A 21,661-nucleotide genomic window follows, 5' to 3' on the forward strand; every position below is an offset into this window, starting at 1 on the left:
AGTGTATACTGTGACTTGGATGCCGACACTTGTGTAATACTATATATACTATTAACTGATATTAATTAATTGATATCGACAACAGTGCTACAACTTTTGCCTGTCATCAAAGAAATATAGTCCATGTATGCCTTGCAACTTATATCATTTTTTAGGGCCATTGATGCCTGTCCATATTTACGTAATATTATACCAACCTTTTCTACTATTTGCACTCGTATTAATTCAATGGCGCTTTACATTGGCAAGTATTATTTCATATATTTTATGTAAATATGTCATCTGATTAGATGAGGAGATTTGATTGTGTAGTCGTAATAATTTTAAGTTCTGTCAAGTAGATACACACGTTAATCCCAAACAATTCTCATTTATGAATATGACGTATTTGCATTTAAATGTAATATATACATTTAAAATATATATATTAAGTTGATTCTGTGATCGTAATAATTGTACCTATTAATTCAATGATGGATGATTGCCGAAAGGTAGATCTCTCTATTTTTGACGATTTCGTCTGCTTATAATATTAGTAATTTGAAAACTTTTAATTTTTTTTATGACAACTCATAATTCGGCCTGATATTGCCTTTCTCTCCACCATTCGCCACGTCTCCATACCCGTTATTCAGGTGCATACCGTGGCGTAATAAATGTTATGCGACCTTTGAGAGTGTCTTAGGGGCTACTTTCCAAGACCTTGGTTAGCGTGCACTAGAGTGTGCGTAATTTTAATATAATAAATTAGGTCAATTCTCGATGGAAAAAGATCTTATCGCTCGCCGTAAAATGCCGCAAACCTTTTGAAAGCTGAAAAATTTTTCCTCGTGGCCTGACTAGTGAATCTTAAGGGCTTCCGTAATTGGTACGCGAAAAATTCTACTGAATGGTTCCAAGTAGCGGGCGATGAACTTTTGCCCTGATAGTGACCGACCTATGATAAGGGACGGAATAAGAAGAATAGAGTCAAAGACGATTTGGCGCTGGGACAACTGGGCGCCACGCAATCGAATGAAATTCGAAAATCAATAGACGTTCGTGAATTATAGGTACTTTTAAAAAAATATATTTACTACTATTATTTATATTTAAATTATTATTTAATATTTGGTGAGAATTTAAATTTGCACATATAAATAATGATTTCATTGTACATAATATGTTTAAGTTCTAACGAAAAAAGACTTCTTTAATTTTATTAAAGTATTTGTTAAGAGAAAAATTATTAAAAACTACTAAATAGTAGATAGGAACTGATTAAAATTCCTCGTCTACTTACTGTATAAAATCGTAACGAACGCCTATTTATTTCATCAAACAGTACGGCGTCCAATTCTCCTGGCGCCCAATTGTCCCATTCGCGGAGAATATTAGTTAAAGCTTACTTTAGCATGCGAGATGGGTAGTACTTGTATAAACACTACAATCAACCAGCGACGTAAGAAAAACGTATCTTTAGTATTTGATCCATGTGTCGAAATGGCAAAAAAATATTGTCAAAAATTCTGTTAATGATGGACCTTGTTCTCGATTCTAAATGATCAGAATATATCACAAATATGAAACAGAATAATATTCTCATTACGGGCAAAGAGAAGTACCGCAGCAAATTTTAGTTTGTATGCGCATTGCTAATGAGCATAATCACGCGATGAAATCGCCTCTTTCTAACTTAACACAATTTTTCGTGAAAAGTTTCATTTTCTTTTCACAATCCACGAAAAAACCAAATGGCCTGCCTATTTAAGATAACTGGCCTCGCCATTAATATCCATTAAGCTTATATCGTGCAGATACATGACGTTAAAATGAATACTCCTTAATACTATGTCCAATCTCTATCTGGAAACAGAATACTATTACGTTCGTTTTTTATTATGTAGGTAATTTACAAAATACCTACACAAAATTTATTTCATCATTGTTTGTCTACTTATCAAAATATTATATTTTTATTTTAAGCATTTTATTTAGCATGTTAGTACATATTAATACAATACTATGCAATGTTTTTGAATTTATCTTTTACTGAGGTCCACTTTAAGCAAAGTTCATACATACTAGTCAGTAGGTATACACTAGATTACTAAAAAATCTGCAATACTAATGTACGTAAGTGCTAAAAACGAGCTAACTATATAACAAATTTAGTCCGAAAAGTGATACCAAAGGACAGTTATGCGTTTTTTTTAAATTTTAGCAGGTATTTTATTATTGCAAGCAAACAGTTCATATTATATTACATTACGAATTATATAGAGGATTAATAAATGATATAGAGAAACAATTATAATAAAAGAGTAAAAAAATAAGTGACAAAGGGTGTAAATTTGAACAAAGTAAGTACATATTATTATATATTTAGGGGTGAAGAGGTACAAATAAAAGTCATATCGGTGATTGCTCCGATAAATAGATCTGGTACAAGAGTTATAATACTGTTACGAGATCCAGTGGAAGAGGTGCTGTGCGGAGTGATACAGAGACTGAGATCTAATTGACATGAAGATTACTGATTGAGACTGACTAGCACATCAACTATAACCCGCTATTTATATACAAGAATATTCGGTAAATTGCGTGTGTCACTGTTGAAATAGTTTGCAACTGGTAAATCTGCTGACCTCTACATTATTGCAACTTCGAGGGTTTCTATGACCTAGCCCGAGGCAGTCAAACCCCGTAGAAGAATATCACGTATGTAAAATATGCTGACTGAAGATGAGACGATTGTGCCATAATTAAATAACTTGCTAATTCTTACATTGTCAAAATAATGCTGACAAGGCTCGAGGAAATTGACCGCTATATAGAAATCGATAAAATATTAATTATAAAACCATGATATACTAGGTTTCTTTAAATATATCTCCAGTACCCTGGATATTTCAAGAGTACATAAAACGATGACCATTATTTTTTTGGATTTCTATACTTATTCGCTATTTCAGGTACTCAGTTGAACGGTACACACCTGTTTTATCACTCAAGTAATGATCGACCTAAGCCTCTTCCCGCTGTCTTCAAAGCACACGGTCCCAAGCTTCTAAATGTCTTAAAACCCAGTGGACAGATAATATAATTAGGTGACAGTTAGTTGTCTTTATTGATTTTGTTAGATTCAACCAAAAGAGCTGCTGAAGCTGACGATTAAACTGATATATTCAGGTGAGTTGCTGCGAGTGTATTGACTACAGTATATTCTTTTTATTTAATTTAAATAAAAAATAGGTGATTATTTTGGAATTGAACAAGTTATTTGAAAAAGTGCAAACTCCCTATAGTTGTTGTACATCATTTCTCCCCCAACTACGTACACATGTATCATTCACTTTCAACTGTAAAAATAATTGTTTGCTGCATGTCGTGGGCGTCACTTAAATAATAGAATCATCAGCTTACCTAATAAAATAAAATATTACTAATCAATACGACGATGAATATGCACAGAATTAAAAAAAATATTTTGTGAAAATATTATTGATAAAATACTGCATTCTCAGGTACTATTACTCAATATAAATGGTATCTATCATTGTTTATATTATTAATACGTTGGCCTAAGCGATATATATACAATATGATATTAATAATGAATTAGTAATTGTGTAAAATACTTTCTATAAATGGGCGAATAAATATAGTTCCAAGTAGTGCAAAATTATAATGTAGTGAATCTTGGTTGGATAGCTATAATAGAAGTGATAATAAATAAAAACAGCCAGTTTCAGTTTTTTTTTGTGAAAAAAAAATTAAATATCTAAAATAAGCCTTTTATTTCAACACCACGCGAAATTAAATTAAACAACAAACTGTGTTAATATTCCATTAAAACGTATCATATTGTGTATATCATTAGTGAAAAACGCAAAAAGCTTTGATAATTATATAACTTTTAATTGTTTAACAAACATTGTGTAGAAGCTCACATCCTGTTTAACGAAAAGCCTGCCGGCGAAAACTTTTCCCACAATATTTAATAAGTGCCAGAAGTTTTCTCGTCACTTGTAATTTGTTCGCGAAAAAGTTTTTTACAAACATCCAAAAACACACGTCACAATCATGATTATGTTTATTATCACTATAAAAAAATGGTATATTTTCTCTTAACTATATATAGAATCTACTATATTATATTGTACAACCAGCGGTGGCATGGAGTACATTTGGACGCCTCACTAGTATCTTTAAAAGTGATCGCCCATTGTGTCTTAAGCATAAAATGTTTAATCAACGTCTAATTTAAATGCTCACGTTTGCGTGTGAAACATGGACTATTAATGTAAGAGAAATCCAATATGTAAGGAAGGAAGGATAGAGGAATGTACATGTCTTTCGGTGCGAGGACAATCGTTGGACAAATGCAGCCGTATAGTGGTACCCAAGGGGCAATCAACCCCTGGATAGACGAACTCATAAACTTATATGAATGTACATGGCAGATAATAACTATTTACCAAGGAAAGTGCAGGAAACTAGAGGAGGTCATCATTTAGTGGTGGATCGACCCCAACTGATGATGATGATATATTGAATATTGCGACAAATTTACACATATAAAGTATTATTTCCACCGAACAATAATTTTAAGGCAATACGATTAAAAATTTATTGAGTTTATGTCATTTCATTACGTTTATTGAGTATTCACCTATTGTTTATTATTCTATAATACCTACATTTAAAAGTATTGTTTATTTTAATTATGTATAATTTATAATTATTGATATTTTTATTTTTTCCTAATATTTCTTATCCTAAGTAATGAATTTTTTATCTATTTCATTTTATCAATTTTATTATGTATTATTATTAAATACCCATTTTGTACTTGTACTGTATATTACGATGTGCTAGCCAATCACGTGTATGTCATATTTTTTCATTCTGCCTTAATAAATATTGATAGTTTACACCGCGGTAAAGTAGTGTTGAAGTCGACGTGGCTAATAAAACCGTGAAAAAATACGCATTTTTAACGCGTATATTTTGATCCAGGGCATGGACCTAATGAGTTATTAATATAACAAGTATGTTCATGTTACGTCCACTTTATGATGACCCGTATAAATACATGTGGGTCTATTCTATGCTTATCGACCGCTAAAGTGATAAAGTGAAAAATATTATCAAACTTAGGGTAGGTTTGTATCAAAATATTAGCACGTATTGTAACAATTACACGAAGCCGGTTTTTATTGTTGCAATAAGTGCTATATTTTAACAGCACCTATCTTGCTGCTGTTAAAATATCGCACTTATTGCAACAATAAAAACCGGCTTCGTGTAATTGTTACAATAAGTGCTAATATTTTGATACAAACCTACCCTAAGTTTGATAATATTTATCAATTTAGTGTTCGATAAGTATAGAATAGACCCAATGGTAATTAACTTTTATTTATCAATTTGATATTCTTTTCTAAGATACAATAATTTAAGAAAGTACGTATAGCTACATTAACTACCTAATATAACTCAATTTATTTTGTATTTACTATTAACTGACAATATGGAATTTTGCAGATTCATATTAAACAAAAATCAACATATTATTACGAAGGAACCTATTTAAGTAATTTTTGAGTTACAAATAAATAGGTAATGTGACAAAACGTGCAATGACCTACTGATTTTTATTGTACAACACAATTAGTATGAATAACATTTAAACAGTAGTAACCAAAGAGTTTTGACTACAATAAAATGGGTAGTTTACAATTTGATAGCATTTTGACTGTTGAAACTGAAATATTAATACCGAAATTCATTAATCAAAATGCAAATATAGAAAAACGTTATTATAATGCCATTGAATAAAACGACATGTCGCATTTGAGATTAATTCGTTTGAAGCTTATTCAAACTTGTGATATGAGAGTTATTTTATGGGTTTGAATTGAAAACAAACATCTACCATTAGTATTATATGCCTATAAGTAGTTTTAGAGAAAATTTACCATTAAAATTTATATGGAAAATCAGGTACCTGAATAAAGAAACACGTCAAAAATATTCAAGCCAGGATTTATTTTATTATTCAGAAAATGCATTTAAACCTGAGAATTTAAATTTGTTCATTCTCTTCACATGAAAACATTATAAAACATGGTGAACTCTCGAACTGGGAACGAAAGCATTTGAAGAGAGCTTCACTTGAAAATATTCACTCACTTTTTTATTATTCATCAGCGCAAACAAGGCTATTCCGTACAATGAATGTGTTGACATTTTTCCATCTCTAAACCTTCAAATGAAAACATTTGTCTCCGAGCTTGAATATTAAAAAATGTAGTCAAACGGTTTCAATAAATACGACAATTTATTATAAAAAGAACACACCTACCTACCCTGTAATTATTTCGATAATCGGATTAGAATAACACGGCTTTATTTTAATTACGTATTTCTTTAAAAGATAATACGATTAAAGAAGATTATTACCGTTTTATTGCTGTATTTTTTTACATGTACAATCGAGTTTTTTTTTTAAATAAATAAATGGCTTAATATTATTGCCAACAAGTTAATTTGAAGAATAAAATATAATGAGATTTTTGCTTTGATCTTTGCTTCAAGAAATATTATTTTAAATAATCATTAAATCTTTTTTGACAAAAGAACAACAAAGGAAAAACTTTATTAAAAAATACACAACTTAAAGTCTATAAGAAGCCTCAGAAACATATCTTCTTGTAAAATTAAGCCACCTCGTAACCTTTAGAATCAGTATATAACTATACAATCTACCTTTTCTGTAATATTATACACAACGAACAATCTGCTTTTTATATTTGTAAACTTATTAGCTTAAAATTATTATAAAAGTAGAATATCTGTTAGTTTGTCAACTTGTTCGTCTATAACTAAAAAAACTATTCATGGTAATTTTTTGTACCGCTTATAGACCACATTATTGGTACCAACCTGATAATATTTTAATAGACTTTCATCTCGATTCACGACATATTAAAAAACCTCTTCGAAAATAATTTTCTTGAAATAACATAAGGTTCTACCCCGTTTAAACGTGTATGGATTTACTGCTGGCAGTACGTATTATCGCGGCCATAACACGAAAATGCACGTGTAAACATGTTTTATCATGCAAGTTGCAAGATTGCATGTATCAATCAAAAAAGTTCGAAAGCTTTTAAATTTTCACGTGACAGATTTCTGATTTTAATATCTACGCCTGCGCTGTCGATCGATAGTGGCGAATCTGCCAGTGAAAAACGAACTACACCACGCAGACTCATTTTGAGGTTAACCGATATTCACGACCTGTCAAATAGTACTATAAAATGACAAAATCGCTTCTCGCTTACTCTTGAAGTATGAGATTGGCGAGACAGTCAGCATTTTTACGTGTAGACAGTTATTCTCACGGTATTTTAAAATACACACTATTGCTATAAGTAAATCCATGCACGTATACAGGCACTACAAGGTTAGATACGGGTTAGTGAGCGCGTGTCTAAAAATCGAAAAATTCTGTATTAATAAATATCAACAATACGAAGTGAGGCGCTGGTAAAAAGCAAAATTGAATAATGAATAATAGAAAACAGTTATTTAAAATAATACGATTTTCAGAACGGTGATAGAATAGAATACCATGTTTTGTAAGTCGTACATGTATTACAGTTATATTGAAAATGTATAGGTATAATAAGTTTTTTTCTCTAACAACACGTAACCTACTACATCACCCCAAAACCCCTTTACTTTTAATAATCCAGTCACAATAGGTCATGTAGAGTTTTAGGGATAATAGTTTATTATACTACTGATTGGTATACCTGGCAAAAGAGGTTCACTTTCTCCAGATTGTACGAGGAGTAAGGGCAAAACGTGTTTTATCTCAATCTACCATAGCAAGTAGCAACCTGCTCGGAGTAGCTGCTACACTTTTGCGTGGAGCGGGTCCAATCCAAACAGGGTTGATTAAATTACCTCTTTGATGGAATATATTCAATACGAAATGTTTCTATCTCTACATTATTTTCTAAGAGGTATGTTTGTGTTCTTTTTTATATAAAAGAGAATATAACAAATAAGTAGCTGAATAAAAATCCATTTTGACATGTTAATGTAAATAAAACACCGTTTTAAATTTATTTTAAAACAGGTTACATCGTAGACCTTGGATTATAAGGAAACCTTGGAAAATGTTATTATTACTGCATCTGCGCATCTATTATATACACAAGACTGCTATTAGCAGCTATCGAGGGTAGTTTTTCATATGTTTGTATCGAAGTATTATAATTGTTACAATAAGTTAGTCGTCTAAACAGTCAAAACTGTCTATCTCGCTCTAAAATTTAGCACACCCAAGAGAGGTGCTGGTAAAACATAGCACTTATTGTAATAATTTAAACTAACTTATTGTAATTTTTACAATTAGTGCTAATACTTCGTTACAAAGTAATTTATGACATGAATTTAGTGTAGTTAAATTAATAGGGGCAGAAAAATAATATTTTATAAGTTGGCACATTGAAACATGGTGGCTTTATAAAGTGATATTTTTGTATCTAAGAGTTGAACATTTGATAATTAACTAATGAAAATTGAGTTTATGGTGATTAGCTTTCTATTATTAACACTCTAAAATATTAAAAATAAATATAATTATGTGTGTTGGGCTTAGTATTTTTATGCACATTAATTCATGCAGTCTGTCTTTTCACAAGATCCATTTCCATTATAATAACTGCCGTCTAATTTAAATATTTCTTCATGAATATTATTTTTCAACTTCTTTTCCACAATATTCTATCTAATAAAGATCATTTTCACCATACTACGCCTTTTTTTAGTCCATTTTCGTTATATATTACTAATTATTATCAGTACATTTTACAACGATAAACAAATTAGTTTTTAAACATCCTACAAATTTCATATTCTAATTTATCTCTCTCAAGATTAGTTTTCTAAATATAAACTTGTACGATTTCGTAATATAGATTCTAGGTTATTTCAGTTAAGGAAATTGCAAAAAGAATACTTTTTTACAAATTATTTTTTTTGAAAATTGATTATTAAAAAACTCCTCGACCATTTTTCTATAGAGTACAAATCTAGTAAAAGTGGAGAGAAGTCAGAAGAGAATATTAGAAACATATATTTATTGGTCTTATATGAATGAATGTTAGGTATTGAAAAACATATTTGAAAACATGACCTCGGCATAGAAATAAATTCCAAAGAAAAATTTGTAATACGACTTGTTGTAAACGTTAGAAATCACATTAACCGTTATTTGTATTTTAGAATACATGTGCGATGTAGCAACTGCTATAAACAACTAAAGGGTCATGAATATGCGCCCAGGAAAATGATTGGAGAACATTTGACAATTTTCGGGACGCGATCAATATCGGAGACAAATGATTGACGTGTTTTGACATTTTGAATAAACCTTTCATATTCATTATATTAATTTATTTTTAGTTATATTTTTGATGCCAGTAGGTACCTGAGATTGAAAGCAATAACAAATACCAATTGGGTTTAGATTTTTTAAATTTTAATTAATATTTAAAAATTAATACTATTTATTTAATAACTCTAAGACTGGTATCATGTTTTAATTTATAGCTTTTTATTATTTTACATAATTGCTTAGAAATAAATTCTTATTAGTATAAAAGTTCAGTCAAAAAAATATCACTAAGGCGAATAAATAAATTTGCTGCAATAATTTGTATTGCAGATAAATGTGTAATAAAATGCACAACTTTTGCCTAGAGATTATTTTGCAGGGCTCCATTAATATAATAATGAAGTTTTTTTACACAATGAAATTATTTAAATTATTAATCTTGTATAATCGAAAATAACAGTTGGTGCAACAATTAATATCAGAGCAAGATTAAAGCAAGATACTGACATACATAATTTTGAAAACACGTCTGAGAAAATATATCATAACCAATAGAAAAATATTTTTGAAAACAGTAAGAGGAAGAAGAAACCCCGCAGGAATCGAACCTGTGTCTCTCGGGTATCGCGACCATGCACATAGACCACTATGCTAAAGGCGTCATATTTAATTGCGACAAATTTAAACCAATAGCTTTTAATACTCTCTAAAGCACTTTCCAAATTGAGCTACTATTGGCGATCGGCTTTTGTATTTTAAATCGAAGTAGGTCAAATGACTTCAAGATTTTTTGTTATAACTTACTCGAACTTGCTAATAATTTGTAATTAACTATTTTTTTTATTCAACGAATTATATTTTCTCATAAGTATTTTAAAAAGTATGTATGTTCAATGATTAGAATGTTACATTCCTAAATCTTGTGAATTATTTGTTGATATTTGTTGTTATATAATATAAAAGATACTTACATAGGGCTTCTATTTATATTTTTTATTTAAAGATTCAATTCTTCTGATCTAGAGAATGCTAAGTTTTAATATTTACGAAAACATATTTTCAATTCGTTAAGGTTTATTAAGTAGGTATACGAAAACTTTGAATTATTTTCTCTATTAATATAGTTGTATTTATTTAGATAAAGACTTATTATTTACGCTATATAACATGAAATGAGAAAGAATTTTATTGTATTTACTTATATAATGAAATTTTCATTGGAGTCTGGAATGGTTTAGTCTGCTTACGACTGAAATTTTGGACTGATACAGTGATGCATTTAAAATATACCCAATCGCAATGTTAGTACGGGCCTAACATTTATGGTCCATGTAGGGTAAAAGGGAACGTGCCGAAACTGTAAGGTATCTCCTCAGACGCCTGCCCAGTTAATTACAAATATAGACTGAAGCTTTGATCAATATTGTAAGAGCGCTGGTAAATTAACGAGAGTATACTTTGGGACGAAGATTCCGCAATGATAGCGTTACTCAAAAATAATATACGAGTGCTTCACTGCCTAAACCAGAAACGTAAATTTTTATCACGTGCCTAATTAAATATGCAAATATCTTTGACATTCAATGAGCTTTCCAATATCTTTGAAATTCAATGAGCTTTCCAATAAGAAACCTTTTCAAGATACTCTCAATATACGTTTGTTTACAACTTACATACACCTATTACTATTACATCGCAATCTCTTGTCTGTTTCGATTGTGTCTGCGATTGTCTGTTTTTATTTGCGATGTAATAGAGTTCGCTAAAGGCCTCAAATGGAAATGGGCCGAACACATAACTCAAATCGTATCCGGAAATTTTTACGTAAACAGTTCAACGTAGAACACTTATTCGTGTGCCGCAGTACGTGAAACATGAGTTCGTGCAACATTTAATCAAATGACGAGTTCTTCGTTGAACATTTCACCGTGGAATACATTTCACCGTGGAATGCGTATTCTACAACATGTGGCGCTGGTTTGCAGTTCCAATTAGATTCAATACGAATTTTATGAGATGTCTTTATTATGACCTATAGATATTTAAAATGGGTACTGTTTAGTTATACGGAATACAGAGGAAAACATATTTTGAAAATAGCCGATAAACTGGATTATTTGTTAGGTTAACCTAACCTAACCTAACCTAACCCAACCTAACCTAACCCAAACTAACAAATACTCCAGTATATCGGGTATTTTTAAAATTTGTTTTCCGCTGTATTTCGTATAACCGAACAGTACCAAAAAAATATATTAAGTAAGTATATGAAAAATATTCTCTTAGGTATAAGTATAAATAAAACAAATCAAATGTTTCTCCTACACATAATTTTGCGTGCGGACAGTGGACTAATTGAATTAAAACTTATTGTAAGTAGGTATTATTGAAAATACAATACCTACTTTAATTTAAAAAAGTAAATGTTTTTACCTAGGTATATAAATAAATGCTGTTATTTAATTCATTTAGGATAATATCGATCTTTATATATGTAAAGTATGCAGTACCTACCAACATGTCCTAAATATAATTAAAAAATCAATAACTCATGTAGTGTTTTGAAATAAATCAATTACAAATCCGTTGTATTTTGGTGGAATTTTCTGAGACTGCATGTCATAAAAATGACAAAAGACGTATCCAGATGTTAATGATTTTGTATAGAAATTAGGGTCAGTTTATTGTGTAGGTATGTCCTTTAACTTTCACGTGCTTCTATTATTATGTGCACAAAAAATATTTGGCCACTGTAACATACCTAATATCCGGAGTTAGGGTTTATTAATAAATGTACCTACAGATATTTCACGGGCCCCCTACCTATCGCTAAAGATAAAGACAGTGTGATGTTCTTTTCCAAATGGTGTACGCGGTAAAATTAATGTGTATATTTAGTGTTTTTTGTATAATTGAATTCATCTATTTGTCTTTTTTTACTATTCGAGAGAATTTGTGATGTGTTTAAATCACTTATCTGGTCGATTCGCCACGCCGGGCCCTTCCTGAGCACGGGCCCCCAGGCTAGAGCCCTATCAGCTCTCCCTTTGTGGGAGCCATGTCCAGTGGTATCCAATAAGTACAAAACGTTCGCAAGGTAGACCTAGAGGCCGCTGGATCGATGAAATGATCAAGTTCTGCGGAAAAAGTACGTGGCAAAGCAACGCACAGGACCGAGAGAAGTGGAAACAGCTTGAAGAGGCTTTCATCCAGCATTGGATAGATTCAGGCTGATGATGATGATTATCGAACTTAGGGTAGGTTTGTATGCTATATTTTAACAGCACCTATCTTGCTGCTGTTAAAATATAGCATTTATTGCAACAATTACAAATATCTTATTGTAATTGTTACAATAAGTGTTTTTCTCACGTTGGATTAACACACATTAAAAAAACAACATATATTTTTTATCCAGTCACGTGATTGAACCCACTTTTTATATGAAACCGCTCTGCCAAGTCGGATACCATACCTGTATTATCAGGATATGCTAAAGTTAAAGTACCTATGTAGTAGTACCTATCTATAAAGTTGCAAAGATCAATCATATCCAAAATGAATTCAATAAATGCAGTCATCTATATAAGTAGGTATATTTATTTTTAAGTTCGTATATTCAATAATATCCATTTACAAAAAGTTTCAAACCAACATTGTCCATAATATTATTTTAAATAATAATAAGAACACACATTTTCTATAATACTATAATAAATTTTCAACATTTTTGGTAGTTAATTAAAATAAAACGCAATAAGCCACAATAGACACTTCAACATTTTTAAACATTTAAAACCAATAAAGACATCTCATAAAATTCGTATTGAATCTAATTGGAAGAGCAAACTAGCGCCACGTGTTGTAGAATACGTATTCCACGGTGAAATGTATTCCACGGTGAAATGTTCAACGAAGAACTAGTCATTTGATTAAATGTTGCACGAACTCATGTTTCACGTACTGCGGCACACGAATAAGTGTTCCACGAAGAACTGTATACGTACAACTTACATATAAGGGACATAAGGGACAATAAGGGACAATCGTTGGACAAATTTAGTTATCCACTAGTACAAAACGCTCGCAAGGTAGACCTAAAGGCTGCTGAATCGATGAAATGATAAAGTTCCGCGTAAGTACGTGGCAACGCAACGCATAGGACTGAGAGAAGTGGAATTAGTTTGGAGAGGCCATCATACAGCAGTGGATAGATTCAGGCTGATGGTGATGATGATATTATTATTGGTGTCGTTACGTTATTACGAAGCAGTATAAGCGAAGTATGTATACTATAATAGAAGCACCCAGTTTTAAAATCAGTTATGTATATAATAAGTTTAAGCATCGTGTTGTACACATAACCTAATACCATTAAAGATCAAAACCAATCTATAAATTTATTTTATTCGCAAAACCGTTAAAATGTATTGTTGATTTGTGTAAATGAACAAAATCAGAAAACTACAGTATCTCGACCAGATTAAGTACAACACTCCCCAACTTATTATCCAAGGAAATATTAATGATGAACGCAGCAGAGAACGATGCCGTATGTTGTGGCTTAAGAACCTCAACGATTGATACGAGTGCAGCTACGTCGAACTATTTTGGTTAGTTGATGATAAGGAAAAGAGTGCCCCGATGGTTCCCATGTAATATTAATACTATCACTGCTGAACTTTTAATTACCACATTTAAATAAGACGTTAATTATATTTAGCGGCCAAGTACTTCAAACGCGCCAGTCGAGGTGTTAGCACTAGGTGAGTTAAGGGATGGTACGATAATAAGAAGAAACGCGTTCTGTTTAAAATCTGCTATTTGCGTCACTATAATGATTCCAAAAATCGTTATTTGATTGTTATTTTAAAAAAAATACTATTTATTGTCATGATTTAAATCTTATTTAATAAATCATATTGTTTTATAATATTATATTTATTATCATTAAAAATAATTGTTTGATATATTATCTAAGTTCAAATTAAAATTACACTATTGATACAGTTTCAAAATCTGCCTTCTGATTATTGGAATTTAAGTCGTTTCCTATTTCATTAGGTTTATTTAAATTTTGTCTTTCAATTAGGTGATAATGATTTAATACAAGTTTCAGTGAATTAAAGTTGTCAAAACTAGTTTATGTGTTTTTATAAAAAAATTAACTAGACGCATGGAACACAAATCGATACCATAGTTCAATAGGGGAATAACTCATAAAACGTTGTTCCAAGATAATGGCGTTTGAATTTTTTGCAGTAATTCTCATTTTAATTTTAATGCCTTGATTTCGATGAAAGTGCATGTTTTTTATATTTAATTTAGTGGAATTCATCAATGCACAATGAAATTGTACATTTTAATAAGGAATTAACCAATAAATTTGATTATATAACGGAATTACTGATTAATCTCAGAAAGGGTTATTTGATTTTATGACACATTGAAGAAATTTTTGACTATTTTTTTTTGCTGAATTATAAAGAAAAGACCTTTCTACATCGAATGACATTATTAACTCAAAACCTTTAAATTTTGAGTTGTTCCCCTATTGAACTGTGGTATCGAAATATATTATTTTAATTACAATTTGGACATGACCTCATGTCAGGAATCAAAACCTAGAATAGGAAGATGTTACGAGTCCGCTCGCATGTCTTTTCAGTACTTCCTCTACGGAACGTAGAAAAGGTGTCCAACAGACAATGCTTAAAAACTTGGAGCTTTTGAAATGTAAATATATTATATTAGCTAGAAGGATAATGGTACAAATATAGTGTAAAAATCGCAAAGCAACAATGAAATTAACAAAATTTGAATTATGATGCTAATATGATTATTAGACATGATGTGACATCTCAAGAAGTATCAATCTATTATTTTTATTATCGGCTTAAGGGGGGACGTGCGCCGCGTAGGTCAAAATGGAGATTTTATGCTATTTTTAAAGCATGATCCTGGACATGCCTTAAGCGTTGTAGATAATTTATTTATATAATTTTGAAGCCTTATTATCCTTTATATTTATTTTAAACATTTGATGACTGCATAAAGTATTTTTAATACATAAAATGGTATTGTTTTAAACCTCTCGATCTAATGTTTTAGAATATTGTCATATTTCAGTACATCCGTGTGCAGTGGTGTTAAGATTTTTGATTTGATGACTGCATAAAGTATTTTTAATACATAAAATGGTATTGTTTTAAACCTCTCGATCTAATGTTTTAGAATATTGTCATATTTCAGTACATCCGTGTGCAGTGGTGTAGTGGTTGAATAATAAAATGCCTAATTCTTGTCTAATTTAGGATCACAGAGATTATCAATATATTTTTTTATCGTAAATATTTCAATATAATAATGTCGACATAAATTTTACTAATGGTTTTATAAATGCTTTTAAAAATTAATAAACATAAAAAATCTTAACACCATTGCACACAGATGTACTGAAATATGACTATATTCTAAAACATTAGATCGAGAGGTTTAAAAGAATACAATTGTATGTAATAAAAATACTTTATGCAGTCATAAAATGTTTAAAATAAATATAAAGGACAATAAGGCTCCAAAATTATATAAAAATATTATCTACAACAATAAAGGAATATCCAGGATCATGCTTGGAAAATAGCATAAAATCTCCATTTTGTCCCACGCTGAGCATGTGGGCCGTTGAGCAAAAAACAACTGTTTTAGAAGTTTCAAACAAATAATTTCAACTCAAAACTCTATCCATGGTAAGAGCAATATGAGACAAAGGAAATATTGCTAAAATCATTGCCGACGTTCGGTAATTGATATGATATAAAAATATTTGCATCAGGTATTTATATACCTACATAGATTCTCCTAAAAGTTTTCAACTAAAAAAATACATCTGTTGAATCATAACAAAGCCTTATTGTGCTGAACGATGACTTTTTAGGTTTATTGTAAAAATACGCTTTTTTCCAAGTATCACTTGATTCCTCATTCGAAATCGAAAGCCCTTACTTATACCCTAATGACTATTAAGAGTTTTTCCATCCTCTCAATTTAGTATTTTTTTCTTTTGAATTTTGTCTGCTAAACATTTATTATATATATTTTTACCACATCATTACATTATAGGTTTAGGCATATGTGCCTAAATAATTTATTAATCCTAATCGATTTAAATTTCTTGTGAAGATGTAGTTAATCGCCTGTTGGCATATTCTAGGCATTATGCACATTTTGTTGTGGTAAACATAAACTGATACTGAGTACAGCTGCTTATAGCTTATGTGTATACCAAATTAAAAATACTAACAGATCATCATAGACGTTATTGAATTTCCTGGCATTTGAGAAACCTAAGTATTAACCGTTGATATGTTTATATTTAAATATTGACTACATACTATATTAATTTACTATACATATTATATGCCGTAAGTTTATATAATATAGTCAGTGTCAAATATAATATAATTTACGACGGATATGCGAACGTGGAAGTGGAAGTTTTAATGATTTTTCATTTAAATGTATCATGTCATATCAATCCAGAAAATATTAATAGTTCAATATAAAAATGGATACTTTAAAATGTCGACTATTTAGAGATATTTTAAAATTTTAAATAAAATTTTCAATATGGCTGATAAATTCACAGTTTCAGAATATTTCATCGTGAATGTTATATTACGAGTATTTAAAAAAAATACAAATAAATTGTTGCTGAGAGTATGTGATTACAAGCATACATATTATTATATATAATTATTTTAAAACCACTATTAGTTGTTTTGACTTGAAATAACTACTATATAATAATATAAAATTATAAGAATACATATCTAAATTGTATTAATAAACTATACAAATATTACTTCCTGAAATGTTGTGTAAGAAACTACCATGCCTCAGATGATATTATATGTATATTAAACTTTGTATATACATTATATAAAACGCTCTTTATTATAAATACAAAAGTATTTCTTAGAAATATTTTTTCTTATTATACAAGTAAAGTAATTGCCATTTAATAAAATCTACTTGAAATATTATCAAGTTCAAGCAGACGTATAATTTCACACTTTCTGAAAATGTACCCGGTTTACTGAGGTGCTATTTCAATTATGACAGGTGTTTATTTTATCGTATTTATTTTTAATAATTTTATATACATTATAGTCATACTTTTTAATTAACTATATATGAGTAAAAATATTATGTACGATGGACACGATGAGCTTTAATAGTACCTACATAGGTACTAAACTACTTTATCTGTACTTTTATGCATACTAATTTTGGTTTTATCTAACTTTACCCTCTCTTGGACATACTAACATAATGTAGTTTAAAGTTTAAAAAGATATCTATCGGTCTGCTACGTATTTTTTTCGACATACTCATGGTATAAACAAAAACTGTGACATTTTTTCTAGTATTAGTTTGTATGTATTATACAATTATATTATATATATATATACAAAGTAAAATAGGTATAAAGTCACAAAATAAACTACTTCTGGTTATACCAATTGGTTGGGAGTGAAATAATTGTATTTACCAAAATCGTTTTATATATGGATAAATTCTACTTGCTTGGCAGTTTGTTTAGGTGGAGGTTGATTTATAAATTCTGACGATATTATAAATTAAACTCACTAACTGTAATTATTTTACGTGAAAAAATTTAGCTTATTATTTGTAATATTTGCACACGTAAGAAAATGAATTTGTATTTAAATTTGACTTTTTAAATAATTTAAGGTTTATAGATATCACTTTAGTACTTTTTACTATTTATTTTATTATTGAAAGAAAAGCAATATATTATTGTATATCTCTTTGTATCCTTCGCATTATTACTGAGAATCTCTGAACATACAAGTATTACGAACAATCCCATTTCATCTGATTAATATTATTCATATATATCTGTTTATAGTATAACAAAATTTTAGCATGTACCTATTATCTAAAATAAAATAAGTTTGAGTCAAAATCGGGTTTGTTAACTTTAAATATTTTCAGCTCTTATTAATTTTGTTGTATATCTACGCAAACATCTGCTGTGAATAATCACCAATATAAAGATAATAAAATTGGTCACAGTTTTATTATTATGTCGAATAATATAGAGTTGTATAATATTTTTTCTTAATTGATGAAATAAAATCTATTATTTCCTTAAAAAATAGTTTTGACTGCATTAATAAATATATTGTGTTAAGGTATTACACGTTCTTTAACCTTTAATGATAGATCAATAATTGAGTCTAAGGAATGTGTATTATACATCTTATTTGATTAATAAAAATATTAAAAGAATTTATTCATTCACATATTATTACTCTTTTACAAATGGTAGATGAAGAAATTTTGTTTTGATAATAAGTCTTTTAGAAAAAATATTACTCATAATATTTAAAAGAAACATAAGTAATATTAAAAATTATAACATAATTATAATATATAAATTTAAAATATAATGGTACCCACTCATCTGAGCAAGAAAAAAACCTTATTTTCATCTTAAATACTGTGATCTTTAAGTGAAATGTTTTTTTTTTGTTTCAAAGCAGTATAACGAGAAAAATTTTCATCAACTCAAAGCGTTCATTATTATTTATGTTTTGATATGAGAGGCCCATTTGACAAAGAAAACGAGCCTCTTTGTCGCAGTCTTTGACCGAAATGTTAATTTATCCTTATGTTTTATAATGGATACGTTGTATTTTTTAGGCTTTTAACTTTGCTTCACCTATTCCAGGCCGAGCGAAAATTTTATGTATTACTCGAAATTAATATAAGCTAAGAGGATGAAGGAAAACAAAACGACTTCAATAAAATGTCAGAAAACAAAAGGAAAACTGCTCAATTCATGACGACAAATCGAGGCCTTCTAAATTTGAGCTACGATATAAAAGTTCTGATAGTAGTGCTAGTTATATATTTAATGGGTAGTTTTCATTTGTATCTCGATACAATATGTTGTTATTAAAACTAAAACTTCATAATACGATACTATTAGAAAGTACTCGTAGTTTTATGCATTTGACTCTGGATTGTCATTCAAAGACCCCAGGTTTAATTTTTGGTGAGGTCACATTACATTAAATATACGAATTTATCAAAGCCAAGCCATTTAAATGAATATACAATGTCACTACTATTATAATAGTATCATTGGGTATCATGATTTGTTATAATAGTATTAAAAAGAAAATCATTTTGTTTGGATCAGTATTTAAACAAAAATATATTCACACAGTGAATGTATAATTGTATATCTATGTTACTTTAAATAAATGTAAGACTGTTACAGCTATTTAACATATGAAAAGCGATAGGTACAGTACCTGTTTACGTTAACTAATATACATAGTTTGTTTTTTCTATAATAATACGTAGCAAATATTTTTTTACGATTATCAAGGATTCAAAAGATAAAATACATTGAAGTTAATGGCCCCACCAAACCACACCCGGTATTAATTAGGCGTATCACGGAACCCTACATTTGGATGTGAAGCATCATTTTTTTTTATGACTGGGAATGTCTCAGGAGCAGTTACCCAAGACTAAGGTCGCAATGTACTCAAATGTGCTTTGACTGAATTTACATGACGTTAAGTTAAGACCTATGGGAGAGACGAGCACGTAGAGGTAATATTTAAAATTGTAGTGAGTAACGAATTACGTTGGCAGTATGACGCTGCAAATTTTCTAAATGCAATACAATTGGCCTTTGTGGCGACCAGGTTCGACGGTCCGATGGGTTTAACAGCTGGGTGGACCGACTCGAGTTAACTTTCCCCTCTCGGAGCACATTCTTGGATATTCTCAGAGGATGTGGTTTGCATCCTGTTTTTCCTCGCCACATGGACATGTCGGTCGGGTAACAAATCCAAGCTCAAAGAGCTTGGCAGCGGATCCACCGTGGCCTGTTAGTACCTTGCAGTATAATTCTATATTATAATTTTATTATAAGATTATTGTGTATTGACGTCGTCGCTGAGAAGTTTGCTTGTATCTAGGCTTAAATTTAGAGGACCTAAATGACAATTATTGATAGGAAAAAATACTCAAAAATACCGATGTTATGAACGCGAATGTATATTAGTCAACACTTCACATGCTGTAGATAAAATTTAATGTAACATGTAATCAGTTGTAATTTTATTTATAACTGTAATTAACTATTGACACGCTATAATACTATATTTTTTGGTACAAAAAATAAAGCTATTGTCTTTTACACATAGCCAGTACCAAATAGTAATAATATGTAGGTTTGTATTTTCTTGAATTATTGACACATAAAAAAGTCTATTCATATAAAACAATTTAAATGAATAGACCTTTGTTTGTATACTGTGTTGTAAAAATTGGTATATTAATCGTAAATTTATTATTACTTACTTAATCTGTATTTAGTAATAAATAACGTGATAGTAACGGGAATAAATTAAATTTGAGTGCTTTCTTAATGAAATTTACGTGATATGTAATAATATTTTTAGACTTCTATAAAGTATTTTTTGATGCCAATTTGTGTTTTGATAATATATCTATTTACATATCTAATGCATAGTTGAAAGAAAATAACAATAACAACGTATTTATTATGATTGTTAAATATATTTAATCATTTTTACCTATTTATAGTATACCAATACTGGTTTCGTTTTACAATATTATAAATTGGCCCAATTTATTGGTCTTGGTATTTTATAAATTTTATCAAGTGTCTTGAATTTTTTCATTTAACAATCGTAATAAATTCTTTTGTTATTTTCTATGTCAACTATCATGTTTTTCCGCTAAAGAATAACAATTGATAAAATGTGTAACATCTAACGAATGTTTTTTCCACTCAAATTACATATTTTAGTAATAATTAATGAGACAGTATTAATTGGAAAAATTTTATGGTCACTCTGATTTTAAATACTTCAGTTAATGTGCACTATGTTATCTTCATATTTTAGAATCATCAATATTATATTTAATTAAAATGTTATTATTTCCAAAATCGATGGCATTATCCATTAAATACATATTGATAGATATTCAGTTGGAATTATGACCGGCTTTCTTGTAGGCTGCAAGATTGTATGGAAATACTCGTATGATTATAATATTATTGATTGTTTTATAGATAAACCGAATAGCAAATGATGAAGAAGAAACCTTATTAGACTTGTGTATGTTGCCAATTCCCATTTACGCTATATAACTTTGCACTATTTTTACTCTTTTTATTACACTGAT

The 21,661-nt window shown here is 29.6% G+C and overlaps 1 protein-coding gene across 1 annotated transcript in view; it reads right to left on the reverse strand.

Annotated features, from left to right (window-relative positions):
• The window catches only part of Stacl (SH3 and cysteine-rich domain-containing protein), a 324,840-nt gene that overhangs the window by 255,345 nt on the left and 47,834 nt on the right, over window positions 1-21,661 (reverse strand). The window lies entirely within an intron of this gene.

This window comes from Rhyacophila brunnea, unplaced genomic scaffold, assembly GCF_057557595.1.
Source record: "Rhyacophila brunnea isolate RB1 unplaced genomic scaffold, BYU_Rbru_1.0 scaffold_3, whole genome shotgun sequence".
NCBI classification, from domain to species: domain Eukaryota; kingdom Metazoa; phylum Arthropoda; class Insecta; order Trichoptera; family Rhyacophilidae; genus Rhyacophila; species Rhyacophila brunnea.